The sequence below is a fragment of the Balaenoptera ricei genome, chromosome 19 (genome assembly GCF_028023285.1).
Source record: "Balaenoptera ricei isolate mBalRic1 chromosome 19, mBalRic1.hap2, whole genome shotgun sequence".
NCBI lineage: Eukaryota > Metazoa > Chordata > Mammalia > Artiodactyla > Balaenopteridae > Balaenoptera > Balaenoptera ricei.
The window spans coordinates 27,821,638-27,848,067 of NC_082657.1; positions in this window are offsets into that span (position 1 = coordinate 27,821,638).

The following is a 26,430-nucleotide window of genomic DNA, read 5'->3' on the forward strand; positions in this document are numbered from 1 at the left end:
GAATTTGGCTGGATATAAATAGTACTATATAACAATGAATTACATTACTCTAGAAATCAGCACATAGAAATGTTAGTTATAAATGACATTGTTATATGACATTGGTTATAAATGACAAATTATGCAGTGTTTAGAATAAATTTAAAAGAAAGGCACAGGACCTATTTGAAGATAATTATAAAATCTCACTGATAAAAGAAAGGTCTCCCCAAGAAACATGTTTCTTGAATAGGAAGACTTATGGTTAGCAGCAGTTCTCCTCAAATGATTATATAAACCTGATGAAATTGCAATTAGTAATACAAATACTTTTTAAAATCTAAATGAATAATCTTAGAATATGTATTACAGAATAATGCCTAGGAATAATCTAGAAAATCATAAAGGGTAACCGTGATGGAGAATTTGCTTTTTAAGGTTTAAGTCACTGTATTTAAATCAATGTGATAGTTGCATGGGAATAGACAGATCAGGGATATAGAACAGAGACTTCAAAATAAGTGTGCCAATGCTTGAGAATTTTACATATGACAAAAATGGGTACTTCTATGGGAAAATATGGGTTATTTAATAAATGCACTAGGACAATTAGCCATCCAGCTAAATTGACTCTGCTCTGACACCACATCCAAAAATAAGTCTTTCCTGAACTCTCCCAGGGTTCCAGTTATGATGAACTAAGGCCACACTGCACGACCTGCCTGGCCCTGCCCCTCACTGCAGAAAACAATGATAAAACCTGGACACAATACAAAAAGTGATTACCTGAAAGTATGGGATAGTGAAGAGAAGCAGATAGACTCTAGTGGGAGGTGCATGCTCACTTGGTGGAGGGGCACAAGAAGCTTAGCAAGTTCCTCTCTGTGAGTCCACATGGCAGTGCCCACAGCAGCTTTAGGGGAAACAGCAAATTGAAGCTGGAATACTGTGAATGCTGGAGAGAGTTGGAGGGGGAGTGTGAATCCACATTATGACTCTCAAACTATGCATGTGCAGAAGACTCAAAGCAGCTCACCTAAAGACAAAAGGTCTGAGCTGAGACTAGAGCTGCTGCTAAAGACAGAGTTTGAAGTTTAAACCAGGCAAGAACGTTCTCTGCTAAAAACACTCATAAGAGAAAAATAACAGAATCCAGAATGTTCACAACTTAACATTCATAATGTCCAGGATATAATCCCAAATTATCTAACATACAAAGAACTAAGAAAATGGAATGTATTCTCAAGAGGAGACAAGTCAATCAGGTATGACCCCCCAAGATTAATCAGCTGCTACAATTAATAGACAAGGTTATTTAAATGACTATTACAACTATCCTCAATGAAGTAAAAGAAAATGTATTTTCAATTAATGAAAATATTTCAGCATAGAAAAGGAAATCTCTGCAAAGGAAATAAAAACAGTAAAAAGAAAACAAATAGAAATTCTAGAAATAAAAAATACAATTTTGGAAATTAGAAATTCACTGGATGGACTTGCAACCCAAATGGATATGAAAGAAGAAAATGTAAGTGAATATGATGATAGAATGATAAATATTATCCATGAAGAACAGAAAGAGGATTGATAAAAGAAAAACCATTTTGATTTTTTGCTGTTCTAAAATATTTTTCACGTCCTTACTTATTGTGCTCAATCGTCCTCTAGCTTAAACATATGGAATGCAGTTATAATGACTATTTTAATATCCTTGCCTCCTAACTCTATCATCTATATCATTTCTGGGTCAGTTTGATTGACTTTTTTCCTCATTATGGCTTGCATTCTTTTCTACTTCTTGGCATGCTTCTTAATTTTTGAATGTATTTTAGGCTTTGTGAAATTTTCCTTGTGTACGTTATTCTTTTTTTTTTTAATTAATTAATTAAGTTATTTATTTTTGGCTGTGTTGGGTCTTCATTTCTGTGCGAGGGCTTTCTCTAGTTGCGGCGAGCGGGGCCCACTCTTCATTGCGGTGCACGGGCCTCTCTTGTTGTGGAGCACAGGCTCCAGACGCGCAGGCTCAGTAGTTGTGGCTCACGGGCCCAGTTGCTCCAAGGCATGTGGGATCTTCCCAGACCAGGGCTCGAACCCGTGTCCCCTGCGTTGACAGGCAGATTCTCAACCACTGTGCCACCAGGGAAGCCCCCATTATTCTTTAATGTGTACTTGCTTAAATATATTTGAGCTTCATTTTCGGATGCAGTTAAGTTGCTTGGAAACAATTGGATCCTTTTGGGTCTTACCTTAAGCTTGGTTAACAGGGAACAGAGCAGTGTTCAGATTAGGGTAAAAAGTTATCCACTACTGAGGCAAGCTGTCTTTAGTATTCTACCAGTTCCTATGCTTATGAGGATTTTTCACTCCAGATCATGTGAACAGGCATTATGTTGGCCCTTTGTACTCCTCGAGGACTTTCCCTTCTAATCCTTTTGATAGTTTTCTCACACACGTCTGTTGAAGAGTATTGGGACTCTCCTAGATCTCTGGAGTTCTCTTTCCTTGCAGCTCGCTCTCTCCTCTTCAACACTCTGCTCTGCTAATTCTAGCTGCCTTAGCCCCTCCGGATCCCAGCTCCTCTCTTCAACTTAGGGAGACTGCTATGCTCCACCTGGGTTGTCCTGCCCTGTGCTGCTGCCTGAGAACTCTCTCTAGGCCATAGCTAGAGCAATTGCAGGGCTTACCTCATCTGTTCTTCATCTTTCAGAGACCACTGTCCTTTTTTGGTTGATGTTCAATGTCTTGAGAAACTTTCTTATTCTGTCCTATATGTTAGTTGTTTCAGGCAAGAAAGCAAATCTGTTAAGGAACAGATTACAGTTACTCTATCTACTCTAGACCTCCTCAGTATCCACATCCCTCAGTCTGGGCTATGATCTGGAATGCTCCAGGGTCTGAGAAGATGAAAACCAGTAGGATTTTTGAAGAAATATAACAAGCAAATTGAAAAATTTATATAGAAAGGCAATGGACATAGAATACTTAAAACAATTTTGAAAAAGAAAAATAAATTTGTAAGACGTACACTACCTGATTTCAAAATTTACTATAAATCTGTAGCAATGGAAATTGGCATAAAGATAGTCATAGAGACCAGTGGAACAAAATAGAGTTCAGAAGTAGACCCACACTTAAATGGTCAATCAAGTGCCAAGAAAGTTTTCAACAAATGGTGCTAGAATAACTATCTATTCATATACAAGAAATGAACTTACACCTTTACCTAACACTGGAAAAAGTTAATTAAAAATGGATCATAGACCTAAATGTAAGAACTAAAATAATAATACTTCTGGAAGAAAACATAGGAGAAAAATCTTTGTGACTTTGATTACATTAAGATTTCTTAAACAGGATACAGTCAGCATAAAATATAAGTGCAAACAAATTATAAAATGGACTTCATTCAGATTAAAATCTTTGGGATTTTAAGAAACACAGTTAAGAAATAAAAATGCAAGTCATAAATCGGGAGAATTTTTTTTTTCTCAAAACATACATCAGACAAGGACTTGTATTTAGAATATATAAAGAACTCTTAAGAAGTCAAACATCCCAGTAAAAACTGGGCAGAAGGTCTTTCTAAAACAAGGACCAAATTTGTAAATGGATATTTTACAAATGAAGATATATGAATGCCCAATAAGCATATGAAAATATTCTCAACGTCAGTAGTCATCAGAGAAAAACCAATTAAAAACCATAATGACATGCCTATTAGAATGGCTGAACTGAAAAGTATTGATAATACCAAGTGTCGGTGAGGATATAGAACAATTGTAAGTCTCACACATTGCTGGCTGAAATGCAAAATTGTATAGTCACTTTGGAAAACAGTCAGGTAGTACATTTAACTGTAACCATACACTTACCATGTGACCCAGAAGTTCCACTCCTAGATATTTACCCAAAAGAAAGAAAAATTTATATCCACAAAACCATGTATACAAATGTATTGCAGGACAATGTATAATAGGCAGAAACCAGTGAGTGGATAAACAAATTGTGGATTATCTATACTATGGAATTCTATACTGCAATGAGAAGTAACAAAAGATTAATGCACTCAACATCATGGATGAATCTCAAAAACATTATGCTAAGTGAAAGAAGTCAAACACAAAAGTCTATAGTGGATGACTCCCTTTATGAAAAGTTCTAGAAAAAGGCAAAACTATAGTAACAGAGAGCAGATCAGTGGTTGCCTGGAGCTGGGGTTGGAGATATAAGGCGGCATAAGAAAAATTTTATGATGATGGAATTGTTCTATATCTTGATTGTGATTACTTTGTCATATACAATTACCATGATTCATCAAACTGCACACTTAAAATGTGTATTTTATTTTATATAAATAATACCTTAACCTTTAAAATCAAAAAAAGAAAAAAAAAAGTAAAATAGGTTCCTCATGACTTAAATGCTCAAGTATTCAAAACGAAAAACAAAAAAACACAATACTCCCACAAAAAACTTCTGCAACTTAGGGGTCAAGGAGAACGTCTCAACTAAAACCAGAAACTTAGATGTTATAAAACATTATAATAACCTTTGTATGGCTATTGAAGCAATTAAATGAATGGACAAAATGGAGTGGGAAAAAATCATGTAATACAAATGACAGATAAGGGGTAAGTTGTCCATATTATTCTAAGTACTTCTTCAAACTGACAAGAAAAATATAGTAGTTAAAATATCAGCTAAGGAAAAGTCATAGAGGAGCAAATTTAAATGGTCACAGATACATAAAAAGATGCTAAAATTCACTGGTAGCCAGGAAAATGCAAATTTAAAGAGCTATGAGTTTACATTCTTTAGAAAAAGCTACACACCTAATACTTGCAGGGATTTAAAGAAAATGATGCTTTCCTGCTCCTGGTGGAAATGTGCAGTGTTATAGCCTTTGGCAGAAGTAACCTAGCAGTATTTATTAAAAATAAAAACACATATATCATTTAACCTTACCGGGCTTCTCCCAAGGATGCCAATAGAAATAAAAGCAGACCTATTAATGGACATGGGCACTAAAGTGTTATTGCAGCATTGTTTCTAACAGCACAATGCTGGATTAAAGTGCATGCCAGTCAAGAGGGGAATGGTTGAATACGTTCTATGGCATTCATACTCCATTCTGTTGAGCAATTGGTGAAATGAGTGAATTAGAGCTATAGTAGGGGACTTTCTCTACCACTTATTGAGTAAGAAATGCAAGATACAGAAAAGGGTATATAATAGTCCACTTTCTTTTTTTTAAAAAACAAAGACTAAAATCCCAGTTTACATACATTCCTGTGTATGTGTATGTGTATATTTGTTATAGTTTTGTGAGCATGAAGGAAAAATATGGAAGGATTCATACCAGATTTTAAAATCCTTCTCCCAATGTGACCCATGTTGTGTGTGTTGATAAATGTGTAGGTAGGGGTGGAGCCAAGCAACAAACAAACAAACCAAACAACAAACCCTGCATTTGGAAAGCATGTATATAATCAGGTGTGTATTGTATTGAATATGAGTCAGATAAGTTAGGTTATTCTTCAGTAGTAAACAATTTAACTCTCAGTGCATCAATTTGAAAAACATTTATTTCTTGCTCACAAAAACTCTGAGGGTCTGGAAGACTCTCCAGAGCAATTTTCTCAACACATTGGTTTAGACTCCCAGGCCATTTAGCTCTTATGGACTCTTCCTATCAACCTGTATTTTCATGATTGATGCAGTAGGGGAAAGAAGTTAATGGAGAATTGTGCAACAGCATTTAAAGGTATTCTCCTGGATTTTATGCATGTCCTTTCCCTTTTCTTTTTTTTTTTTTTCCATCCAAATCAAGGTACATAGACATACATAAGTTCACTTAATTAGGGAAATCTGTTTTTCCTATGCTCCTCTGGAAGAGGAAGAGTAATGGAAATATTGGTGAACAGTAATATCTTCTATATATAAATTTATTTACATAAAAAACTAAGCTTTAAAATAACTCTGAAATAAACATACTTTATGAACAAGCAATTTCCAAAATATAAGAAATGGCCAATAAAAGTGAAACTATGTATACATTAGCAGGTTGGCTAAGATTATAAATGTTGATAAGGTCCAGAGATGATGAAAGTGTGGAAAAAAGAGAAATTCTCATATAACCCTTGTGTAAGAATAACTTTGTACATCCCTGAAATACAATCAGGCTGAAGATATCAAAATGGAATTTTGAATTATCTTTTGGCCCAGTAATATGACTTACAAACATTCACCCTTGAAAATAATCAGATAGGTGCATATGTAAATAAATATTCACCTCAGCATTATTTATGATAATAAAAAGGAAAACAGTCTAAAAGTACATCTATTAAGGATGAGTTAATGAAAGTATGATAAATGCATATAATATGAGAAACCTTAAAAGAGATGAGGTCCGTTTAATTTGTTTTAACAAAAAATATTCGAAGAATATGTTTTGGTTATCTGTTGCTATGTTACAAACAACCCCAGAACTTTGGAGTTTAAAATAACCATTTTAATTTAGGAAGTCCTCTCTGGTTACAATACAGAGAATGGATTGAAAGGGGTCATGTCTGGTTGAGGGAGCCCATTTAGGTGGCTGCTGCAGTGAGCTGAGTGAGACAAGCAAAGGTGTAGCTAATATCTTGTATTTATAGTTTTGGACTTCAGTTTTTTCACTTAATGTCCCATAATTAGTATTTTCCCATTTCATTAAAAATTTCTTGGTAATCATTAAAAAAAGCAATGATTTCACTCTGCATCTGATTTTGTAGATCAGGAATCAAGAAGGGCTCAGCTGGATGGTTCGTCCTTGACACCCCCCCCACAAGATATATCAGCTGGGTCAGCTGGGATGGAAGGATCCACTTTCAAGATGACTTCTTCATTTGCCTGTCTGGTGCCTTGGTGAACTTTGGTTTCCTCACCTCTCAACATGGAATCTCATCTTCCAGGCCTTCTTGGGCTTCCTGAAGAGCATGATGGTCTCAGGAGAGTCCTACTTCTTACATGGTGGCCAGCTTCCAAGAAGTAGGAAATGGAAGTTGCCAGGCCATTTAAGGGCTATGCACAGAACGAGCATAACATTATGACAGCCATATTCTATTGACTGAAGCTGTCCAAAGGCCTTCTCAGATTCCAGGGAGTGGAGAAATAACTTTTTCTCATGAAAGAATGGATTGAAGGGAGCAAGGACACTTGCAGAAGTGCATGCAGGATGGGGATATTGATGTGGTCCTCTTTGGAAAATGCAGTCTGCTACAATATTGTATGATTCAATTTTCATAAATATTGATAATTCTTTATATTTAAAAATCTAGAAAAAATATGAACATAAAACAATGTTTCTGTGGAACATAGCAATTTTGAGTAGACACTGCTTTTTACTTTAGATTCTTCAGTGTTTGATTTTTTTTACAGTAAATGAATTACTTTTATAATCAGCAAATTAAAAAAAAACAATTTTGATATTAAAAAGAAACAAGTTGTTTGCTCAAGGAATTTGCAGTGTTCAAAGCATGCATTTAAATGGATGACAGTTTTTTCCTCTCTATGGAAAATTTCAGGAGGAACCTCTACATTTAAGTTTCCACATTTGCAGATGGAGTAGGAGTGATAGCTTCTTGGCAAAATTGAATTTAAATAATGGATTTAAATAATAGAAGCCATTATTCAGGATGAGCTTAATGCAATCCCCACCCAGATGATTTAGGCAATGAGATGGAGCACATAAAAGCCTTACAGCTGCCTCATGCAAATTATTATATTAAAAACTTAAAGAAAAAATTAAAAGTAAAGCAGACCAAAAACTTCAAGGAAGAAGGGCTGAGGGGTTAAGTGGCCTTTTCAGCAGTCAGGAAAATGATGTCATCCTTTAGTGGGCGTCTGTCTGGTTCCTCCTCTCTATTTTCAGGATCATCATTCCTGTGGCTGTGGGTTATCAGAATAACAACAAATGTGCATATTCAAAGATTTTTTCATTGCCTTCACCCATCTTTTCAAACATACCCAGAAGTCATAATGCAGGAATTACACTGACACAATCATCCCCATGGAAACAGAGCCTGGTGTCATAATCATGGCATTATGACTTCTCAGCAGGAGGCAGGTGGGATTTTGGCACTGAATCTGTAAGATTTATTTAAAAACACAAATGTCTAAGAGAGTAACACCAAGGCAAAAAAGAAAAAAAAAGAAAAAAGAAAGGGCATAGAGTTGCCCCTATAATATACATGACTTGTTTTTCATTTTCGATGTTTTCCAAAGATTAGTTCGCCTATGGCAGGGCTTGATTTTGCCTATTCTTTTTCTTTTTTGTTGTGTTTGGCATGTTCTCAACTTATTCACTGGCTGTTCATCTTGGTAGGGGCTGCATTTTTAGATGGAGAAGTTGAGACTCTAAGAAGGGGTCTGACTTGCTCAAGTCACCTAGCAAGTTAGTAGCCCCACTGAAGCCAGAGCCCTTCTCTTATCTTCCAATCCACACATTACAGTTTCCCTTTCAGTGTCTCAGTTGTACTTTGAGAACATAATTTATGCATCAGTTAGGACATTGCTTTGGCCGGTCTAATGAGATTCCCCTCTCCAAAAAAATAGTGTTTTATATAAGATAGAAGTTTTTATCTCTCTCAAAGCAGTCCATGGTGTCAGGGACCCAGGCTGCTTCTGTATTATTTTTCTTCTGTGTCTACTGTGTTGCCCTCATCTTCTAGTATAGGATGTCACACACCGTATCTGTACTCCAGACAGAGTAAGGGGAGGGCATCCCCCACCTTTTAAGAGTGCGATCTGAAAGCTGCACGTATCACTTCTATTTACATCCCATTGGCTAGAACTTAATCTTATGGCCATTTCTAGTTTCAAGGGAAGCTGGATAGCCACGTCATCAGCTACAAGTGGTTGAACTATTATTATGGGAGAAGGGAAGAACAGATATTGGCAATGACCAGGGGTCTCTGCCATAACTTGCATCCCCTTCAAGAGAATGCTGCTTTCAGGGGACTCTCATCTAAAATTTTTCAGCTAACGCAATGGCTGGAGTCAGATAACAGTATCTATTTCCCCAAGGGTATTTAAAATTGTAATTACTATATTAGTTATAGAGATCACTGAATTGACAGAAAGACTGAACATCAGACTGAGATCAAAACAAATTAATTGACCATTAGAGTATGTATCAAGATTGTAACAGAGACTCTCCAATTCAGTGGCTGTAAGAACAAATAAATTTATTTCTTTTTTCAACTTACAGTTCAAGATGTGTGGTCCAATGTTGGTGAAGCCTTGCTCTGTGCAGATATTCAAGGATCCAGGTTCATGATAACGCTTCTGTTTTAAACATATGGCCTCTAAGGTCCCTCTGCTTACTGCCATTCCTGTCATCAGAAAGGGAAAAATAAGAGTTCAGGGCTGGGGATTTTTTTTTCTTAATATGTGAGGCAGGAATTGTTCTGCTCATTCTATTTATGAGAGCTTAGTCACTTGGCACCATGTGGGGGCTGGGAAATATGGTTCTTAGCTGGGTTGCTACTTCCCATATTTAAATTCATTGCTGTGGAAGATGGTCACATGGATATTAGTGGGCAGCTAGTGGTTTCCTCTGCAGGGTAGCACAGCTTAAATGACTGAGTGCCAACAATTTCTTTCTTTCATCCAAGTGTCTTTCCAGTAAAAGATGACAGGGAGAGAGAAGGAGAGAAAGAGAGAGGGGAGAGATTTTTGGTTAGTTAGGCTTAGGCCATGTATGCCCCCATTGGTAGCTGTAGGGGAGGAAAGAGGAAGAATCATGGAATCTCTTTATGTACCTGGATCTACATTCCCATAGTGGAGTATTGGTCAGGGGTCTCCTTCAAGGTCCTTGGTTCTAGAAATATTCCTTCTTATTCCTGTTGTGTAGCAGGCCCCTTATTTCCTCTTTACAATTAGGATCAATCACCCCAACCAACACAACTGTTTTTTGGTAGTTTATCCAGTGACATGAAGAATTCAAACTAATTATGTGGAATTTTCAACTTTTATTGCAATGTAAACAGTGTTGAAACCCCCAGGTAGAAACCTTTTTCTCTTAAATTCTAAAACCTCTAAATTAATAAAGTCCAAATGTATAGAGATGGGAAGAAAATAGTATAAGTCTGCACTCTGATCGGTGGATCATGGTATATTCTGAGTCTGCAGGAATTAGTACTAGCTTACAGCTGGAGTCCAGTAATCTCTGAGTGGTCTTAGTATTTTCATTTCCTTAATGATCAGTTACACTGGCCTCTAGTCCCACTGGCCATGGTAAGGAGGGAGATTTCCAGTACACATTTGTGTTATTTCAATATTCATACTCAACGTTTCCTGATTTCCCCTTTATTCCAGAGGCTCTGGATCTATGAATTGATTCAGGCCTAGGAACTTAGTAATGGGCTGTGATTCTTTTCATGGTGACTAAAGTAAGTCTTTTTTGCAAGACTCATAGCATGATCAATCATACAGAGCAAGTACAGCCTTAGAGTTGCTCATCTGTTTTGGTCCTAGAGACTCCAATGATCAACTGACTTCCATCTAACATTATTTCACATATTTCTAATCACTACCTGAACTCTGCTTCCTATTACAGAAACAATGCTCAGTTTGCAGCAGTTGTTTAAGTGCTGCTAGTTCTCTTCTGTCACTCCTGGATGGCATCATGCTAATTGAAAAAGGAAGATCTCATTTGAAGAGTGGCTTTTCCCATCTAATCTCCTCCCTGCAAAGCATGGCTTCTATATCCTTTTCAAAAATCAATACATTCTTATGCCAGAAATGCAAACATTTGAAAATAAAAAATGTATGATTTATTAACAAACTAAGTAAGAAAAAACACAATCATTTTGATGAATGTATAAAAAAATCATTTAACAGAATCATCTAGTTATGATTTTAAAAAAACCTCTCAGCAAAATTATAATAAAGGAAATTTCTCAATCTGAAAAAGGGCAGCTACAACCCCCCTCATATAATTAATATCATACTTAATAGTGAAAGGCTGAATACTTTCTTCCCCAAATAAGGAATCAAACAGGATGTTCTCTCTCGTCACTTCTATTCATTTTGTTGGAGGTCTTAGCCAGCACAAGAAGACAAGAAAAAGAAATAAAAAGCATCCAAATTGAAAAAGAAGAGGTAAACTGTTGTTATTGGCAAATGGCATGATCATCTATGCAGGCAATCCTAAGGAATCTACCAAAAAACTATTAGAACAAATAAATGAGTTTAGCAAAGTTGCAGGGTACAAGATCATATGGCAAAATCAATATATTTCCATATATTTATAATAAACAATCAAAATGAAATTTAAAAAATGATACCATTTACAATATCAAAATATATGTAAAAACTTAAGGACAAAATTGACAAATGATGTGCAAAACCTGTGTACTGAAAACTACAAAATATTGCTGACAAAAATAAATAGAATGATATACCAGGCTCATGCACTGGAAGACAATATTATTAGGACATCAATTTCTTCCCAAATTGATCTACAGATTCAATGCAATCACAATCAAAATCCACAGGCTTTATTTGTGGAAATAGACAAACTGACTTAATAGATTAGTGGTGATGGTTGTATAACATTATAATATACTTGATGACACTGAACTGTACACTTAAAAATGGTTAAATGGCAAATTTTGTGTTACATATTTCTTGCTAGAAAAAAAATATTTTTGAGTTAAAAAAAAACTCATCTCAAAATGCAAAGTGCCTAAAAGAACCAAAATTATTTGAAGAAAAGAACAAAGGGAGAGGACTTTCATTACCTGATTTCCAGACTTATTATAAAGCTTTAGGAATCAAAATGGCATGGTACTGACCTAAAGACAGATACAAAGAAGAGTGGAACAGAACAGAGTCCAGACAGACCCCATATGTATGGCTACTTAATTTCTCACAAAAGGTGCTGGAAGAATTGGATATCCTCATGGGGCAGGGGAGATCGTCAAACTTTACCTCATATCAGATCAAATACATAAAAATGGATCATAACACAAAATGGATTATAGACAAAAATATAAAATCTACAATGAACTTTTGGAAGAAAACCTAAAATGAAATCTTAATTACCTTGGGAAATTTCCTTAACTATGACACAAAAAACACTAAAATCATATATTGAACTTTATCACACTTAAAACCATTCACTCTTCAAAAGATACCCTTAAGAAAACTCGAAGGTAAGCCAGAGATTGAATGAAAAAATTTGCAATGAAAAATATGAAAAAAGGACACTTATCCAGAAAATATAAAGAATTTTCACAACTCAATAATAAAAAAAAACACCAATGTTTAAAAATGGGCAAAAGTGGTTCTTCCACTTCTGGGAAGATGGAATAGATGTACTTATCTCTATTCTCCTTTCAAGGTATAACTAATCCCTGAACATTATATATAAAACAAACACAAGAAGCCTCAGAAACATAAAGTGAGGAAGGTAGACTGGCTAGGGACCGCTGGACCTAATGAATAACATGATGATGAGTTCTCTGAGTTTTCCTTTGGCCTCATATATCCCAGACTTGGAGATGAAGAAGCTGGTGACCTGGAAATAAAAATGGGTGTAGACCAAAAAAGTCCCAACAAAGGTCCCAGGCAAGAGCAGCCAAGCAAGATAGAAGGAATTTAGGCAGTAACTGCTCTACTCCAGCCAAAAAACATGGAAAACATTATGGCTCTTATCCCCACCCATGCCTTCAAAGTCCTAGTGGGGAACCTAGACTTCCACCATCATGAGGCTGTAAAGAGGTATCCCAACACTACCGCCAAAGAGGTGGTGTCAGGGAAGGCCAGGTAGGGATATGGGACTTCATACCTGCTAGCAGGTAATAAGATCTAATTCCTGTGGTACCAGTGCACACCATGTGGGAAACATGGACTTGCATGCCACCCAGCAGTTATGAGGCTTCCCTTTTCTTCCCATTGGGAGGTGTCAAAGCAGGAATAGTGGAGAGTCAGGACTTTCACTATAGCCCAGTGGTAATGAAGCTACTCCTACTTCAGTGTCAATGGAGACCACATAGGGAGCTGGAACTCCCACCCCACTCAGCAGTAATGAGGAGTCCTCAATGCACAGGTGTCAGTGGAGGCTGAGAGGGGAACCTAGACTTCTTTTCCCATCTGGTTATAAAAAGGTACTGTCCCTACTCCTCCTGCCAGAGCAGTGTCAGAAAAATCCAACTAAATTAAAAAAATAATAATATCCTGAGTTTCATAATTTTCAGTAAAAAATTACTCATCATACCAAGAAGAACCAGAAAGAGCTCAAACTGAATGAAAATACAATCAACACAAGTCAACACCAAAAAGACAGAAATTTTAGAATTACCTGAGAAATATTTTAAAGCAGCCAGATAAAAATGCTTCAAAGAGCAATTATGAATTCATTATGAGTTATTTAATAGAGAAAAATAGAAAGTATCAGCAAAGAAATAGGAAATATAAAAAATAACTAAATGCAAATTTTAGAACTGGAAAATGTGAAAATCTCAGTGTATGGGATCAATGGCAGAATGGAAGGAACAGAGAGAATAAGTAAAGATAGAACAATAGAAAATGCTCAATCTAAACAATAGATTGAAAGAAAATAAAGTGAAAATAATTGCACAGAGGCTCAGAGATCTATGAGACTATAACAAAAGATTTAACATTTGTGTCACCAGAGTTTCCAAAGGAGGGAGAAAAAGAGCATGGCTGAAAAAGGAACTGAAGAAATAATAACTGAAAACTTCCCAAATTTGGCAAGAGATATAAACCCACATATGAAAGAAGCTGAACAAACCCCCCAAAGAATAAACCCAACAAAATCCATGCCAAGACACACCAGAATTAAACTTCTGAAAATTAAAGACAAAAACTCTTGAATGTCAGAGGAAAAAATGACACCTTACACATAAGGAAAAAATTAGAATGACAGCCGTTTTCTAAAATAATGCAGGTCAGAAAGGAGTGGCACAATATTTTTCAAGTGCTGAAAGAAAAGAAAATTCTACCCAGAATCCTATATCCAGAGAGAACTTTTTTCAGGCTAATAGAGGAGATAAAATGGAATTATATAAAATGCTCAGTTAAAATCATGAAAGGCAGAAAAAGTGGAAAACAAAAAAAGAAATGAAGAGCAAGTGTAACAAATAGAAAAGTTAGACATATAGTAGACATTAATCAAACTATCTCAATAGTCACTTTAAATGTGAATTGTCTAAATATACAAGTAAAAGACAGAGACTACCAGAATGGATAAAAAACCACCACCCAAATATATGTTGTCTACAAAAAAAGTTATTTTAAATATAAGATCAGCTCGGTGCTTTGTGACCACCTAGAGGGGTGGGATAGGGAGGATGGGAGGGAGATGCAAGAGGGAGGAGATATGGGGATATATGTATGTGTATAGCTGATTCACTTTGTTATAAAGCAGAAACTAACACACCATTGTAAAGCAATTATACTCCAATAAAGATGTTAAAAACTAAATAAATAAACATAAAAGCACAAATAGGTTAAAAATAAAGGAATGGACCATGTATAAAAACCTACAGGTAACATCATATTCAATAGTAAAAGACTGAAAACTTTTCCTCTAGGATCAGAAACAAGACAATGATGCTCACTCTTGCCACTTGTATTCAACATAGTGTTGGAGTCCTGGCCAGAGCAATTAGTCAAGAAAAAGGAAAAAAAGTCATCCAAGTTGGAAAGGAAGAAGTAAAGTTGTCTCTGTTCACAGATGACATGACCTTCTATGTAGAAAACTCTAAAGATGCCATAAAGAACCCATTAGAACTAATAAATACATTCAGCAAAGTTGCAGGATACAAAATCAGCACATAAAAATCAGTTGTGTTTCTGTACACTAATAATGAACAATCAGAAAAGGAAATTAAGAAATCAATTCTATTTATAATAGTATGAAAAATAATGAAATAATCAACAGATAAACAAAATGAGACATATACACACAATGGAATATTATTCATCCTTAAAAAAGGATATCTTGTCACATGCTACAGTATAGGTGAACCTTGAGGACATAATGCTAAGTGAAATAAGCTAGTCACAAAAAGACAAATACTTTCTGATTCCACTTATATAAGGTATTTAAAAGAGTCAAACTCATAGAAACAGAAGGTAGAATGATAGTTATCAGTGAAACTGCACACTTCAGATGGGACTTGAAACCACGGCCTGGGACTCGAACCCAACCAAAACCCAGATTGGGACTTGAACCCACTGTCTTTTAATTGAAATCACACACCTGGTCTAAGGACTTAATGAAGCTCAGGTTCTTTATGTCTCATCACAGAAAGAATTCAGTGAGAGACAAAATGATAGGTAAGAAGTAGATTTATTGAGAGAGATACACACTCCATAGACAGAGTGTAGGCCATCTCAGATGGCAAGAGGCTCCAAAATATAGGGTGGTTAGTTTTTATGGGCTGGGTAATTTCATAGAATAATGAGTGGGAAGGTTATTCAACTATTTTGGAGAAGGGATGGAGATTTCCAGGAATTGGGACATGACCCAATTTTTGGTCTTTTATGGTTGACCTTGGAACTGTCATGACACCTGTGGGTGTGTCACTTAGCGTATGATAATGTATTACAAAGAGAGTATAATGAGGCTCAAGGTCTACAGGAAGTCGATTCTTCTGCCATCTTGGGCCTAATTGATTCTAACCATTTATGTTGTATCCTGAACAGCTATCTCATTCTCTTAAAGGTTGTGCCCTGCTCCCTTCCCTCCTGTTTCACCAGGACTGGGAATGGGGGATGAGGAATTTTTGTTTAATGGGTATGGAGTTTTGATGCTGAGAGCTTGGCCTCTGTGCACTGATGCTGAATCGAGTCTCAGAGGCAGAGTTTTGGGTGAAGTAAAAAAGAATAGCTTTATTGTTTTGCCAGGCAAAGGGGGACACAGTGAACTCCTGTCCCTCATACCTATGTGTCTAAACCTGAGAAGATTTGCTGAGGAGTTTTATAACAACAGTTCCAGGGTGGAGTTGCTGATAAGATTAGGGTGTGTGCAGGGCCTGCACTCCTCTAATCTGGTCTCAGGTTACCTTCTTGATGAGTTTCTCTGGTTCCCTTAGCCTGGCCTCAGGTGGTCTTAAAAAATTTTTTTTTGGCTGCTCCGTGCAGCTTGCAGGATCTTAGTTCCCTGACCAGGGATTGAACCCAGGCCTTCAGCAGTGAAAGCATGGAGTCTTAACCCCCAGACTGCCAGGGAATTCCCTCAGTTGATCTTCTCTAGTATGAAAAATGCTGACTTCTTTCATTTTTTGGGTTTTAATTCTATAAAGAACTTAAAGGCATTGTTATGTGTATCCCTTGAGACAGAACCAGGACCCCGCCCCAAGGCTGCACTATTTTTTCTTGGTTGCTCCTCCCTTGTCTCTGGCATTCCCTCCCTTCCCCGATCAACAACTGTTCGAATCTGCCCTTTGGAATGCAGGGAAGGTCATGGAGGCTGGAGTCTGTTCCCTACAAGAAATGGGGGACACAGAAAGGCTTCCATGCCGAGGAGCCCCACAGGGTCCTGCTCAGTTTAGTTTCAGTTTTGCAAAATGAAAAAGTTCTGGAGATCTATTGCACAACAATGTGAATATATTTAACACTACTGAACTGTATATTTAAAAATGGTTAAGATGATAAATTTTATGTTGTGATTTTTACCACATCAAAAAGAAGGGAAAAAAGTAAAGGAGTGGAGAAGACATACCTAACACTCTATTCAAAAGAAAGCTGGAGCAGCTATACTAATTTCAAAGGAAGCAGACTTCAGAACAAGGAAAACTATTGGGGAGAAAGAGATATATTATGTAATGATACAGGGGAAAATTCTCCAAGAAGATATAACAATCCTTAATGTGTATGAGCCTAACAACAAAGCATCAAAATACATGAGCAAAACTGATAGAACTACAAGGAGAAATAAATGCATTCTAGTGGGGGGAGTCAGATAATAAGCCAATTAGGACATATAGTATGCAACTAGTAATATGTGTTTTGGAAGAAAATAGAACATCAAAGGGGAATTTGGAGTGCTGGAAGAGAGTCACAATTTAAATAAGGAAGACAGATGAGATTTCACGACTCAGGTGATGTTTGAGAAAAGAACCTTCTGGTCAAAGGAAACAGCAACTGTGCAGCAGCTTGTAGTAGGAACCTGCCTAGCATATATGAGGCCTTTGTGGATAAAAGGGAATTAGTTAAGGGAAGGACAGTAAGGCCAGAATATATTGTTATGTGGGTCATTGTGGGAACTTTTGCTTTTATTCTGAAAGAAATGAGGATTTTGAATAGAGTTGTAACATGATGTGGCTCTAATAAAAAATATATTTGGTCTTTTTCTCTTAAAACCCTTGGAATTTCCTGAGTGATAGGAATGTCTTTTGTATGCTAATGAGATGACTCACTCGTGGTAGAGGTGAGGGTGGGGGTGAGGGAGGGGTGGCTAGATAGCTTCAGGATGGGGGCTGGTCACACCCACATGACTAGATGGTTAGAAATTCTAGCCTCACCTTCCTACTCCCTCCATCTCTGGGGAGGGGACTGGGGTTGGAGAATGAGTTTATTCACCAGTGGTCATTAACTTAATCCATCATGCCCACATAATGAAAACTTTATTAAAACTCTGAAACATTTTGCCTAGGGGAGCTTCCAGGTTGGTGATCACACTGATGTGCTGAGAAGGTGGAGTGCCTGGGCAGAGCATGGAACCTCTGTGCCACTCCACCTCCCACCCCCCCAATACCTTGCCCTATCCATCTCTTCCATTTGTATCCTTTGTAATAAAACTGCACTAGTAATGATACTGAAAACTTGGCCTTTGTGCACCAGTGCCAAATCAAATCTCAGAGACAGAGTTTTGGGTGAAGTAGAAAAGAATATCTTTATTGCTTTGCCAGGCAAAGGGGGACAGAGTGGGCTCGTGACCCTCAAAAACTCTGTGTCTCAACCTGGGAGGATTTGGTGAGGAGTTTTATAACAATGGTTCAAGGGTGGGGTTGCTGATAAGATTAGGGTGTGTGCAGGACCTATACTCCTTTAATCTGGTCTCAGGTAATATCTTTTTTTTTTTTTTTTTTTTTTTTTTTTAGAAATTTCATGTAATGTCAGGTAATATCTTGATGAGCTTCTCTGGTTCCATTAATCTGGCCTCTGGTGGGCTTCTCTGGAATGAAGAATGCTAACATCTTCCACTTGTTGTGGGTTTTAGTTCTGTAAAGAGCTCAAAGATATTGTTAAGTGTATCCCTTGAGGTGGAACCAGGACTCTGCCCCAAGGCTGCACTATTGTTTCTTGGCTGTTCCTCCCTTGTCTCTGCATCCCCTCCCTTCCCTGATTAGCAACTGTTCGAATCTGCCCTATGGAACTCAGGGAAGGTTATGGGGCTGGAGTCTGTTCCCTACAAACAAGAAATGAGGGACATGAAAAGGCTTCCATGCCCAGGATCCCCACAGGGTTCTGCTCGGTTTCAGTAAGTCTAGTGCTTTCCTGAGTTCTGTGAGTCATTCTAGCCAGTTATCAAACACGAAGGGGTGGGTGGGTCATGGGAACCTTTGAGTTTGTAATTGGCTGGGCAGACATGCAGCTAGCCTGGGGACCCCATTTGTAGATGGTTTCTGAAGTGGGAATAGTCTTGTGGGACTGAAGCCTTATCTTGTTGGGTCTGTGTTAACTCTGGGTAGTTAGTGTCAGAATTGAATAAAATTGTAGGACATCCAGTTGGTGTCAGAGAATTGGAGAACTAGTTATTATTGGAAAAAAGACACAGCAGGGGATCGCTCTTGTATAGAGGACCGCAGGAAGGGGACCAAAAGCAGAAAAAGCAGGGAAACCAATCAGGAGCCTAGTGCAGTAACTCAGGGGAGACAGCAGTAGTTGTGATGAGACGTGTTTGTAGTATGGATGGATCTTGTAGGCAAAGTCAACATATTTGCTGATGAATTAGATGTGGGATGGGGGAGAGAGACAGAGAGACAGAAAGACAGAGAGAGACAGGGAAAGACAGAGAGAGGCAGAGAGAAAGAAAGGGAGACAGACAGAGACAGAGAGACATAGAGAGAGAGGGAGTCCAAAGAATTAGTTACATGATTACGGAAGCTGGCAAGTCCCAAGATCTGCAGGGTGAGTTGTAAAACTGGAAACCCAGGAGAGATGATGATAGTTTAGTTCAGTCTAAATTCAGAGGCTTGAGACCAGGAGAGCAGATGGTGTAGTTCTAGTCCAAAGGACAGCAGACTCAAGACCCAGGAGGAGCCAGTGTTTTAGTTCAAGTCCAAAGGCTGGAACAAAACAATGTACCAGTCTGAAGGCAACCAGGTAGAAGGAATTTTCTCTTAATGGAGGAAGAATCAGCCTTTTTGTTCTATTCAGGCCCTCAGCTGACTTGAGGAGGCCACCCACATTAAGGAGGTCAATCTGCTTTACTCGGTCTGCCAATTTAAATGTTAATCTCACCCAGAAGCACCCTCACAGAAACAACCAGAATAATTTTGACCAACTGTCTGGGCACCCCGTGGCCCAGTCAAGTTGATGCATAAGGTTAACTATCACAACTCTGTTCATTCAGCCCTCTGAGTGACTCTGGTTGTTTATGAATGGAAAAGAAAAGTGCAAAATAATATGGATATAGAAAGCTGTAGAAGGTCTGTGGAAAAGGAAAACGAAATTTAGTTGGGTAAATGGATTTTGTTGGGAATGGGCTGGGACAAGACTGAATTTGGTTTCTCCCTCCAAAGTCTTCTTGGAATACTGCTTTTGATAACGGCTTGTGGGTTCCTTTGTCTTTAAGTGATCTGTATTTGCCTTAGTAAATAAGTATTGTTTGGCTGATTCTAAAAGTTCTTCTGACCTCCAGCCAACTTTGAGATTCTTCAGAGGAAACTTGAGGCATCTCAGAAAAATACTAAATTAACCAGGATTACTTGGTATGTTAAATTACATGGGAAGCATTGTCAAGTGAGTAATTCCTACAAATCTGGTATGTTCTGAAAATGTTACCAAGTCATAATTTGGGTTACTGTAACCAAGTTTCTTTACTGATTACATTGTAATCACATGTTTAACTTTGCCCTTTTAAGTCTTTATTTCATTTATAGACAATTATTGTGGTACTCTTGTGCTTTTGCAAAAGTACTTCATCTTCAAAAATGTTCATGGGGATATCCTCATCCACCAGAGGGCACACAGCAGAAGCAAAAAGAACTACAATCTTGCAGCTTGTGGAACAAAAACCACATTTACAGAAAGATAGACAAGACGAAAAGGCAGAGGGCTATGTACCAGATGAAGGAACAAGATAAAACCCCAGAAAAACAACTAAATGAAGTGGAGATAGGCAACCTTCCAGAAAAAGATTCAGAATAATGATAGTGCAGATGATCCAGGACCTCGGAAAAACAATGGAGGCAAAGATCGAGAAGATGCAAGAAATGTTTAACAAAGACCTAGAAGAATTAAAGAACAAACAAACAGAGATGAACAATACAATAACTGAAATGAAAACTACACTAGAAGGAATCAATAGCAGAATAACTGAGGCAGAAGAACGGATAAGTGACCCGGAAGACAGAATGGTGGAATTCACTGCTGAGGAACAGAATAAAGAAAAAAGAATGAAAAGAAATGAAGACAGCCTAAGAGACCTCTGGGACAACATTAAACGCAACAACATTCACATTATAGGGGTCCCAGAAGGAGAAGAGAGACAGAAAGGACCCGAGAAAATATTTGAAGAGATTATAGTGGAAAACTTCCCTAACATGGGAAAGGAAATAACCACCCAAGTCCAGGAAGTGCAGCGAGTCTTCAATATATGCAAATATATGCAATATACTCAAGGATTCTTCAATATACGCAAATCAATCAATGTGATACACCATATTAACAAACTGAAGAATAAAAGCCATATGATCATCTCAATAGATGCAGAAAAAACTTTGGACAAAATTCAACTCCCATTTATGATAAAAACCCTCCAGAAAGTGGGCATAGAGGGAACCTACCGCAACATAATAAAGGCCATATACGACAAACCCACAGCAAACATCATTCTCAATGGTGAAAAACTGAAAGCATTTCCTCTAAGATCAGGAACAAGACAAGGATGTCCACTCTCACCACTATTATTCAACATAGTTTTGGAAGTCCTAGCCTTGGCAATCAGAGAAGAAAAAGAAATAAAAGGAATACAAATTGGAAAAGAAGAAGTAAAACTGTCACTGTTCACAAATGACATGATACTATACATAAAGAATCCTAAAGATGCCACCAGAAAACTACTAGAGCTAATCAATGAATTTGGTAAAGTTGCAGGATATAAAATTAATGCACAGAAATCTCTTGCATTCCTATACACTAATGATGAAAAATCTGAAAGAGAAATTAAGGAAACACTCCCATTTACCATTGTAACAAAAAGAATAAAATACCTAGGAATAAACCTACCTAGGGAGAGAAAAGACCTGTATGCAGAAAACTATAAGACACCGATGAAATAAATTAAAGATGATACAAACAGATGGAGAGATATACCATGTTCTTGGATTGGAAGAATCAATATTGTGAAAATGACTGTACTGCCCAAAGCAATCTACAGATTCAATGCAATCCCTATCAAATTACCAATGGCATTTTTTACAGAACTAGAACAAAAAATTTTAAAATTTGTATGGAGACACAAAAGACCCTGAATAGCCAAAGCAGTCTTGAGGGAAAAAAACAGAGCTGGAGGAATCAGACTCCCTGACTTCAGGCTATACTACAAAGCTACAGTAATCAAGACAATATGGTACTGGCACAAAAACAGAAGCATAGATCAATGGAACAAGATAGAAAGCCCAGAGGTAAACCCACTCACCTATGGTCAACCTATGACAAAGGAGGCAAGGATATGCAATGGAGAAAAGACAGTGTCTTCAATAAGTGGTGCTGGGAAAACTGGACAGCTACATGTAAAAGAATGAAATTAGAACATTCCCTAGCACCATACACAAAAATAAACTCAAAATGGATTCGAGACCTAAATGGAAGACTGGACACTATAAAACTCTTAGAGGAAAACACAGGAAGAACACTCTTTGACATAAATCACAGCAAGATCTTTTTTGATCCACCTCCTAGAGTAATGGATGCAAAAAGAAAAATAAACAAATGGGACCTAATGAAACTTCAAAGCTTTTGCACAGCAAAGGAAACCATAAACAAGATGAGAAGACAACCCTCAGAATGGGAGAAAATATTTGCAAACGAATCAACGGACAAAGGATTAATCTCCAAAATATATAAACAGCTCATGCAGCCTGATATTAAAAAAACAAACAACCCAATCCAAAAATGGGCAGAAGACCTAAATAGACATTTCTGCAAAGAAGACATACCGATGGCCAAGAAGCACATGAAAAGCTGCTCAACGTCACTAATTATTAGAGAATTGCAAATCAAAACTACAATGAGGTATCACCTCACACCAGTTAGAATGGGCATCATCAGAAAATCTACAAACAACAAATGCCTGAGAGGGTGTGGAGAAAAGGGAACCCTCTTGCACTGTTGGTGGGAATGTAAACTGATACAGCCACTATGGAGAACAGTATGGAGGTTCCTTAAGAAACTAAAAATAGAATTACCATATGATCCAGCAATCCCACTACTGGGCATATACCCAGAGAAAACCATAATTCAAAAAGACACATGCACCCCAGTGTTCATTGCAGTACTATTTACAATTGCCTGGTCATGGAACAACCTAAATGCCCATTGACAGACGAATGGATAAAGAAGAAGTGGTACATATATAAATGGAATATTACTCAGCCATAAAAAGGAACAAAATTGAGTCATTTGTTGAGACGTGGATGTATCTAGAGACTGTCATACAGAGTGAAGTAAGTCAGAAAGAGAAAAACAAATATTGTATATTAACGCATATAAGTGGAACCTAGAAAAGTGGTACAGATGAACTGGTTTGCAGGGCAGAAATTGAGACACAGATGTAGAGAACAAACGTATGGACACCAAGGGGGAAAAGCCGTGGGAGGTGGTGGTGGTGGTGTTTTGAATTGGACGATTGGGGTTGATATGTATACACTGATGTGTATAAAATTGATGACTAATAAGAACCTGCTGTATAAAAAAAAATGTGATCAAATGTATTCTATTGGAAAGAAGCAAAAATAGACAATGTTTACTGTCTAAAAAAAAAATGTTCATGGGAAGGACCTTTTGAGAAGCAAAAGTCTCTGATAAATTTCAGACAATACTGCTGAGCTGGGTAAAAAAAAAATTATAAAAACCTAATGGGAGGGGACTTCCCTGGTGGTCCAGTGGTTAAGAATCTGCCTTCCAATGCAGGGGACGCGGGTTCAATCCCTGGTCAGGGAACTAAGATCCTACATGCTGTGGGGCAACTAAGCCTATGTGCCGCAACTAGAGAGAAGCCCGCATGCCAACATGAAGAGCCTGTGCGCTGCAACAAAAACTCCCACGTGCCGCAACTAAGACACAATGCAGCCATAAATAAATAAATAAATAAATAAATAAATAAATAAATAAATAAATAAATACACACACAAGCAAACATTAAAGAAAAAAAACCTAATGAGAAAACTGATGGCTTCATAAAGCAGATAACAAAAAGATTAGTTACTGAGTGAACTGGTGAATATGGTTATAATATTTGTGGGTTTTTTGTATGGAATATTACTTGTTTGGATCTGTGTTTTCCAGACGTAGGGAAGCTCTTCCCCTCAAGCTACTTATGACTTAGAGAAATTGGATAAATTACACCTCTGTAGGTAAAATTGAAATATTTTTATTTTCTCTCTGCCTGGTTGCTCCAGAAATTGGAGACTCTTGGGTTCTGAGTAACCTTATCAGGTGAATGGGAAAGACTGTCTCCTGACATGTGCAGGAATCTTGATATTTTGGGGACTTTTAGAAAAGAGAAATCCACCAAGGCAGAATCTGATGGGAGGCCTTTGGCATGGCTTTCCTGTCCTTGAGAGGCCTTTCAGGAATTTAGTTTGAGATTTCTTCTGAGGAATTACACCAGAGTCAATAAGGAGGAGCCTATGTAGTCAGTGGACCAGAATTATTTTGGAAAAAAATTAGCGTTGGTTTGCCTGTGTTTGATGGAGATGAGGGTAATTTTAGAGAAAAAGTTTATGTTTCAACAGATATGAAATTCTAGTTCTGCTAGTAGAAGTCTGCATTTATGAAAGTTATTGTGTTAGCCATACTTTTGCCCTGATGTTCAGGAGGGTAGGAAAATTACCTAGTAAAGTTATCAGAGTGTAATTACTCATGACATATCACTGTTTGCTTGAGGTCTACTGCTAAAAGCACATGTACAGTGCTTGTGTGACAATTGGATATAAATGATAAAATGTATGGCCTATAAAGCATTTTCTCATTAACATACCTCTGAGCTTGTTCATGATACCTGATCAGTTTTCCCCCAACGTGGATTAACTAGGCAAGTATAAAGGAGGCCTAGCATCAGGGGACATGATCTATACCTGGGGAAAACAGCTGAATCACCCGGCATTGAGGGACAGATATTTTGACCATCAGTTTTCTATTGAAACACTTGCAATCAAAAGGGGAAATGATGAGAAAAAAAGAAAACACATCTGAGCATTTTGAAGTATGGGGAAGTCACTGTGGCTTATATATGGTTTAACTTAGATTTTACTAACCAAAGCAGCCTGTTTTGTGGTCTTTTGGACATCTGCATTGTACATCTACTTTGGCCACTGAGGAGGGGAATGCACTTGAATGTCAAAAAGGAGTAACTATGGTTCAGACATCTAAGGTAAAACTAAGTGACCATTGTGGATGTTATTTCAGACTCATTCTTGTATTGCTGAAAACTTGAATTTTCTGAGCTATGTCAGACTTGGGATGCCACTAGCAATTCCCAAACAGTGTCTGCTGGCAGCTGGTAGCTGCAACCTTATGTTTTCGAAGTCTCCTCTTGTAACTCTTAATGTTTTTAGACAATGAAATTGCTTTAGACCAGATATTAACAGAAAGAGGAGACATATGTGTAGTCGCCAATAGCTCCTGTTATGTATATGTTAATGCTACGTCAGAAGTTAAAACCTACTTAGGTAAAATTAGACAACTGGCTACAACAGGTCTCCCTGAAGTGTCAGGTCCAGACTGAGTTTCAGGTTATTCTTCTGAATTCCTCAGGGAATGAGATCTATTTTTGTCTATTAAAGTTCCAGTTGTCACTCCTCTTACTTCTAACTGGATCTGTTGCACCAAAATGACAGACTAAGGGATTGAGATCTTAATCATACAAGACCAAGATCGATAACTTGGAACTCAAATATTTCTAATTCAGTATCCATTCCCCCCAAACTGAGGCAGGACTACACTGTATTTCAGCAGGAAGTAGCCAGAACAGTCATAGCTCCATTCCCTGAAAGACTTGGGAAAAGATAAAACAGAAGTGGGGATTAAAACCAAGTCCCCCTAAAACCAAGTTCCTCTGCTGAGTTTATGATTAACATCTCTATCCAAAACAATTATTCCCTTTCTTGTCCAACACCTGTTTTCCTCAAGATTGAGAAGTATCAAAGAAAAGGGGGGAGTGAGACTGAGCAGGACCCTAGGGGGTTCCTGGGCATGAAAGGCTTTCTGTGTGCCCCGTTTCTTGTTTGTAGGGTATAGGCTTCAGCCTCCATGACCTTCCCTGAGTTCCAAAGGGCAGGCTTAAATAGTCGCTAATCAGCGAAGGGAGGGGATGCAGAGACAAGGGAAGAGCAGTCAAGAAACAATAGTGCAGCCTTGGGGCAGGTCCTGGTTCTGCCTCAAGGGATACACATACCAATATCTTTGAGCTCTTCTGCAGAACTAAAGTCCCCAACAAATGGAAGATGTTAACTACTTGATGAAGCATTCTTCATTCCAGAGAGAAGGTCACAGCTTGATAACCTTGAGAACCACAGAAGCTCATCAGGAGACCACCTGAGGCCAGATTAAAGGAACCACAGAAGCTCATCAGGATACCACCTGAGGCCAGATTTAAAGAATGCAGGCATTGCACACAACCTGATCCTTATCAGCAAACCAGCCCTTGAACCACTGTTATAAAACTCCTCACCAAATCCCCCCCCCCCCCCCCCCCCCCCCCCCCCCCGGTTGGGACACACAGTTTTTGAGGGCATGAGCCCACTGTGGTCCCTTTGCCTGGCAAAGCAATAAAGCTATTCTTTTTACTTCACTCAAAACTCTGTCTCTGAGATTCGATTTGACACTGGTGCACAGAGGCTGAGTTTTTGGCATCACAACCAAGGAGCTGCTACCCCTGCCACAATCAGGAAGCCATCACCAAAACTGTAGCCTCTTCTGCTGTAATCCAAGCCAATAGAATGAACACTTCACTCCTTTAAACTCTATCTTCACACAATTGAATTGGTC